The sequence below is a fragment of the Panicum virgatum genome, chromosome 7N (assembly GCF_016808335.1).
Source record: "Panicum virgatum strain AP13 chromosome 7N, P.virgatum_v5, whole genome shotgun sequence".
In the NCBI taxonomy this organism is placed as follows: Eukaryota; Viridiplantae; Streptophyta; class Magnoliopsida; order Poales; family Poaceae; genus Panicum; species Panicum virgatum.
The window spans coordinates 822,501-829,700 of NC_053151.1; the positions used below are offsets into that span (position 1 = coordinate 822,501).

Here is a 7,200-nt window from a genome sequence, read left to right on the forward strand (position 1 = left end):
GACTCTCTTTTCAAAGTCCTTTTTATCTTTCCCTCGCGGTACTTGTTCGCTATCGGTCTCTCGCCTGTATTTAGCCTTGGACGCAGTTTACCACCCGATTTGGGCTGCATTCCCAAACAACCCGACTCGTTGACGGCGCCTCGTGGTGAGATAGGGTCCGGGCCGGACGGGGCTCTCACCCTCCCAGGCGTCCCTTTCCAGGGAACTTGGGCCCGGTCCGTCTCTGAGGACGCCTCTCCAGACTACAATTCGGGTAGTGAGGCTACCTGATTCTCAAGCTGGGATGCTCCCAGTTCGCTCGCTGTTACTAGGGGAATCCTTGTAAGTTTCTTCTCCTCTGCTTATTTATATGCTTAAACTCAGCGGGTGATCCCGTCTGACCTGGGGTCGCGGTCTGAGCACTTAGGCGCTACGGTCTTAAATGGGTCCTCTAGGCCAAGAAGCTGGCTGCGTGCCGAGACACTGCACCGAGAACAACTTATATCGCCCACCACATGCAGGTGCTCGACACGATACGTCGGCAGCCCCAACTTCAGCCCACCGTACCACAAGGCATGGGGAGCCAAACACCACGTCCGTGCCTAATGATGGGTTGGGAGTGTCTTTTGGCGTGACGCCCAGGCAGACATGCCCTCAACCAGAAGGCCTCGGGCGCAGCTTGCGTTCAAAAACTTGATGGTTCGCGGGATTCTGCAATTCACACCAGGTATCGCATTTTGCTACGTTCTTCATCGATGCGAGAGCCGAGATATCCGTTGCCGAGAGTCATGTTGGTTAAGATAGCAACATTGCACGGGGCATGACCGGCAGGCCGAACGTGACCCGAGCAAGGCAATATCAGTGTTCCTTGACGCCTTCGGCGCCATGGGTTCTTTGGCGGCCCTTCACCAACGTAGAGAAGGTGAGGAGCCTTGGCCAGACCGTGGCCCGACGACATTGTAGGATCAAGAACACCGACTAGAGGGGGGGTGAATAGGCGGTTTAAAAACTAAAACCAATAACAGTAGAGAAATTTAATTAGTAACAAAGGAAAGCCCTATGTTATGCTACTACTATCTCTAGATGGGTTTGCAACCTAGGGTGACAAGATACAAATCAAGCTCTAGTAAAGTAAATTGCTCAAAGTAAAACAACAATTAAAGTGAGCAAGAGAAGTAACCAAGCTTGACACAAGAGTTTATCCCGTGGTGCCGATGACTTGCCGGTCACCCCTAATCCACGTTGAGGTGGATTCCAAGAATCAACCGCTCCTCTATCAAGAACCTCTTGATCTTGAGCCGGCTTGAATCAAGAAACCACTCCACACCTCGATTCCACTAGAGTTGCTCTTCACCACTCCGGTGAGGTGAGCACAAAACCTCTCACAACCGAAATCGGGGCTCCTCAACAATCTCCTTGGAGGTGCTCCACGAAATCCTCTTCTCCAAGCCGTCTAGGGAGCGGCAACTCCCAAGAGTAACAAGTTGATGATGCTTGCTTGAAGTTTCCCTAATGCCACAAAGCTCAAACTCTTGATGCAATGCACTAGGAAGCTCTCACACTCTCAAGAATGCAATCTCTAAGCAAGTGTGTGTGTAAGAGGGATGCCTTAGCTCTAATGTGTCAAGAAAGCTGTCCAAAAGGCCAAGAGAGTCACCCAATGGCCGGGCATTGGGTATATATAGACACCCCTCAAAAAACTAGCCGTTACACTCTTTTCTGCGAAGTCGCGGACCGTCCGCGTTTCAAAAACCGGACTGTCCGCTGTTATAAACCAGTGAGTCAGAGTGCAATAAATGCATGTCAGAACTAGCCGTTAAGCCCTGGCGGACCGTCCGCGCCCTAGTGGCGGACCGTCCGCAGTTAAGAGTTCCACACCACCAGAGACTAACATCGTCTCTGGAACAACTTTGAGATTAGCCTGCGGACCGTCCGCGCCTCAGCAGCGCACCGTCCGCAGTTTAACTTTTGAGCCCAAACCAGAGAAACATCCTCTCTGGTACAAACCTGAGATTAGCCGGCGGACCGTCCGCGCCCCATGGGCGGACTGTCCGCCGTTCATCTTTGAAGCTCACACCAGACAGACACCCTTTCTGGTACACATTTGAAAAACAGTGGCGGACCGTCCGCCCACCTGGGCCGGACCGTCCGCGAGCCCACCAGAGACACTGCAAGCTCTCTGGAACGGGCGCGGACTGTTCGCCCCACTGGTGCAGACTGTCCGCCGTTACTCAGTCAGCTCTCAAACTTAGTCTTTTTCAAATCTTTTCAAAACGCCGTTAGCCTTCATGCATGCAACTAGATATTTTGAGCAAAATGGCACTAAAGACCCGTCAAGCATGAGTACACAACCCCTCTTGATAGTACGACTATCTATCCAACAAATCCGGTCACGTTTCATCCACTAAACGTCTTGTGACCGGTAAAATACAAAAGCCCTATTTTATACCTTTGCCTTGAGCCCGAGCTTTGCTCATCATCTCCAAAACTCCATACGTTCACAATCAAATCTCTTTCATCCGTGGATCAACCTATACTCATTATCTCAACTGAAATCATTAATCCACAAACTGTTGTCATTAATTACCAAAACTCGAATTAGGGGCCTAGATGCTTTCAATCTCCCCCTTTTTGGTAATTGATGACAACACTTAATTTTGGAGTGATAAAAGTTTTCAAGTCAACTTTATACACTAGGCATAAGGTGGACTTGGAATTGAACTTCGGAAGAACTTACTCATTTTCATGAAAATTTCAGAATAGGGTGTGAATAAATTCACCAAGTTCGATTAGTAGAGAGAACTCCCCCTTGATATGTGCATATACATTTGCATGAATACCAAGTACACATATATATATTTGAAACTTTTGACGGAGTTTTCCCTACAAGTGGAAATCGAGGCATACAAGATACAAGATATATATGATATGAATTTTAGCATGGTTAGCACAACCTCATAACCACAAGATGAACATAAATAGATAAGAGTAGCACAAACTAACATAGTTCATCACACATTACAAACCAAATGTTCAAATCCAAACACAAGTCTCAAACCGATCAAACATAAATATGTAAAGCAATACAAATGATCATGAGTGGCAAGCGGAAGCCAAAAGCGAATGATCTCCATGAGAAATCCATGAGCTCCCCTAGATCCAAGCACTCCAAAGCACCTTCTCCCCCTTTGGCATCAATTGCCAAGAAAGTCAATCCATCGGCGGTGGAGGAGGTGGCGGTGGGTAGAACGGCTGGTGCGGGTAGAACTCTGGAGGCGGCACTGGAGCCGGAAATACCGAGTAGAAGTGGTCTGAGAACCCTGTGAAGGCTGTGCTGAAAGAATCAAATCTCTGCTCTAGCTGCTCCTACCTCTGCTCAAGTTGCTCAAACTGCTCAGAAGAGGGCAAATCCTCAAAACGTGAGTCAAGTGCTGCTATATCTGAGTGTAAACTCTCCTGAAACCCCTGCATCTGAGCCATCATGGGCTGAAGCATCTGCTGCTGCATGTTCTGAAAGTTGAGGTTCATCTGATTCTGCATCTGATTAGCCAACCCCGCAATCTGAGAGGACATGCTCTCCTGCATGGATGCAAAGTATGGGTCAAAATAGCCAGCTGGAGGAGCCCACTGCTGCTGTGCTGGAGGGTGCGGTGGTGGCATGGCATGCTGAGCTGCAGCTGCTCCCATGTGAGCATCATCATCACTATCATCATCATTCCCCTGTGCATCAGCATCCATATCATCTCCAGGGAAATGAGTCAGAGGCCTCAAAAGAAAAGCATTGTCATTCTTAAATGGCCTGAAAGGAGTGTGATTGCTTTCACATAACCCTCTGAAGCTAGTCTTAACCTTGGTGATGGACATAATGTATGGAGCAAAATACAAGTTCATCTCCATGTTAAGCCTCAAATCTGCAAGCTGATCCATGATGAGAGCAATGACATTTATCCTATTTCCATTCATGACATGAGATATCACATTCCAATAGTGTCCTCTAATCTTGTCCTTGTTGCCACTCTTAGGCATGAATGTGACTCTAGCAATCTTATTGATCACTGCAGGATGATGCCTCAGACCCTGAGTGCCCCCAAAAGTTCTAGCAATTCCAAGATGTGCAGGCTCATAGAACATGGGATAGTCATTCTCATCTAGAGGGTTTTCTAACACAATATTCATACTTTGCTCACTAGTGATGAAATTATAATCTAATTCATTGGCCTCAGCAAACTGTGCAAATGTAGCACCATAGGTTCTTTTCCCAGTTGTCCACCTAAAAGTTTCCTCAACCATGTTGATCTCTAGAGTGGCATAGAACTGGCGTATCACAGTTTCATTCCAATCACACCTATGCTGCAGAAAATTAGCTAACCCCATTTGCTGAAATCTATCCACTAGATCAGACATGACTTGATGTTGTCTCATATAGCCTAGGTCAATGGTCTGATGTTTGAATACATTTTTCTTAATTAGATGACCAAAGTAAACATCTTTTTGTACCTCGGTTTTGAAGAAGAGAATGTTGGTGTCACGAGGCAAGCTGAACTGATCCACTGCTCTTGCATTTGCATAACTTTCTGCAGTCCACTGTCGACTAGGTAGATCCAGCCCCATCAAATCTGTAATATCATTGTCAACCCCCTCAGTATCTTCCTCTGAAGACTCATCACCAACATCTCCCACTGAAGATGCAGCAGCCATCTCACTGACATTTGGAGCATAGTCCACATCATCCGAGTCATCACTGTCTCTTTGCCTTTTAGAAGTCATTGCCTTCTTGATTTTAGAAGATGTGGCCTTGATGATCTTCCGAGGTGGCCTGAGTTCAAGATTTAACCATAAGAACAATTACTAAAGCAATAGGATCAATCCATAAAGATATAACTCAATTCAGCATTTCTTAAAAATCTGATACTGGCGGACCGTCTGCTCTTCTGAACGCGGACTGTCCGCGGTTCATGAACTACCACGGCGGACCGTCCGCGTCCAGCAGGCGGACTGTCCGCGACCCATCTGTTCTGCGCAGGAACACAAAATCGCCCTCATCTTTGATTCACCCATATTTTGAGTTTTGATTCAAATCCACCAACCAAATTATAACTAAAGCATCTCCTCATCACTAGGAATAAGATCCCCCAAGTATTTTCAAGTGTCCATGGTCCAAAAATAGATCGGAGCATCTAACCCTAACTCTTTCCAATAAAGAAAACCAAGAACAAGAGTTAGGGATTCATCGAAATACCGAGAGGACATGATGCACAAACTTGAGAAGAGTCCGGGGATGTGCTCGGACCGTCCGGGAACCACTCCAAAAAGCCTTGACCTTGTGGTCTCCCCCACGTGCTTGAGAGAGAAAGAGAGAGAGCTTTTGGATGTTTGTGTGCGGTTTGGTGGAGGGGAGTGAGAGGGACATCCAATATAAGTAAAGTCTGGCCGACCCTACCTTTTTGTCCAGTCGCGGACTGTCCGCGATATCCTGGCGGACCGTCCGCCTTTGAATTTTGTACACTGCCAACTGACTGAAACTGCCTCTGGTAAAATTTGCCCAGCATAGGCGGACTGTCCGCGGTGCTTTGGCGGACTGTCCGCAATGTATTTCTGAGGTTGAGAACTTCTCTGCAGAGCCTCTGGTGGACTAGTCTAATGAACGGCAGACTGTTCGCCCCTTACCCGCGGTCTGTCCGCAGTACCAAATTTCAGACTGTCCAGAATTGTGCCAACTTTCTCAATTCCAACCTCAATTTGGGATCATTGCTCATATAAAAATCCAAAAATCTCAAATATTGCATGAAAACCTTCAAAAGACTCATATGAGCAAGTTTCAACAAGAATTCAAAAATAAATCAAGTAGAATCATGAAAACTCATAAATGGCTCAAAAATACCTCAAAAATTCAGAAAAATGAAACAACTAGTGCATGAAAGAACCATATGCCACATGTGCTAGTTTTCAAGCCACATTTGAGAAGTCAATGATATTTAACTCATTTCTCAATTTGCAAAACCGAGATTCATCCAAAGGCTTGGTAAATATATCGGCTAATTGATCATCCGTGCCAATACCATCAATCTTGATATCACCCTAGTTCACATGATCTCTAAGAAAATGATGGCGGATATCAATATGCTTGGTTCTTGAATGTTGAACCGGATTAGAGGCAATCTTCACGGCACTTTCATTATCACACAACAAGAGAATTTCATCAAATTTCACACCATAGTCAAGAAGAGTTTGCTTCATCCATAATAATTGTGCACAACAACTTCCGGCCGAGATATATTCCGCTTCGGCGGTTGAAAGAGCCACGGAATTTTGCTTCTTTGATGACCATGATACAAGAGATCTTCCAAGAAATTGACAACCACCGGAGGTGCTTTTCCTATCAACCTTGCACCCCGCATAATCCGAATCCGAGAATCCAACAAAATCAAAATGAGCACCCTTGGGATACCACAAACCAATATTAGGAGAATATTTCAAGTATCTCAAGATCCTTTTGACGGCGGTCAAATGACATTCTCTAGGTGCGGCTTGAAATCGTGCACACATGCAAACGCTAAACATGATGTCGGGCCTAGATGCGGTCAAATAAAGCAAACTACCAATCATAGAACGGTAAAGCTTTTGGTCAACCGGGTTACCTCCCTCATCTAGGTCGAGATGCCCATTGGTGGCCATAGGAGTCTTGATTGGTTTTGCATCTTCCATACCAAATTTCTTCAAGATATCCTTCACATATTTTGATTGACACACAAAGGTGCCTTCCTTGAGTTGCTTGATTTGAAGTCCAAGAAAGAAACTCAATTCACCAATCATGGACATTTCAAATTCCCTAGACATCATTTCACCAAATTCCTCACAAAAACTTGGGTTAGTTGAACCAAAGATAATATCATCAACATAAATTTGACAAACAAATAAATCTTTACCAATATCTTTAGTGAACAAAGTAGTGTCAACCTTACCAATTTTGAAGCCCTTAGAGATTAAAAAGTCCCTCAATCTTTCATACCAAGCTCGTGGAGCTTGCTTAAGACCATAAAGAGCTTTAGAGAGCTTGTATACATGATTTGGCTTCTTGGGATCTTCAAAACCGGGAGGTTGCTCAACAAAAACAAGTTCACTAATCTTGCCATTCAAGAAAGCACTTTTCACATCCATTTGAAAAAGTTTTATGTTGTGAGAGCAAGCATAAGCTAATAAAATTCTAATAGCTTCTAATCT

At 45.3% G+C, this 7,200-nt stretch overlaps 2 non-coding genes across 2 annotated transcripts in view; both read right to left on the reverse strand.

Annotated features, from left to right (window-relative positions):
• Window positions 1-390, reverse strand: part of LOC120684221 — a 3,385-nt gene extending 2,995 nt beyond the window's left edge. Inside the window, exon 1 of the ribosomal RNA XR_005679196.1 lies at window positions 1-390. This exon is cut by the window's left edge and continues 2,995 nt beyond it. This is a non-coding gene — a ribosomal RNA (28S ribosomal RNA).
• Window positions 391-611: 221 nt separating this feature from the next.
• Window positions 612-767, reverse strand: LOC120684203. Its single transcript, XR_005679177.1, has one exon. It is a non-coding gene; the product is annotated as a 5.8S ribosomal RNA (ribosomal RNA).
• Window positions 768-7,200: the final 6,433 nt, after the last annotated feature.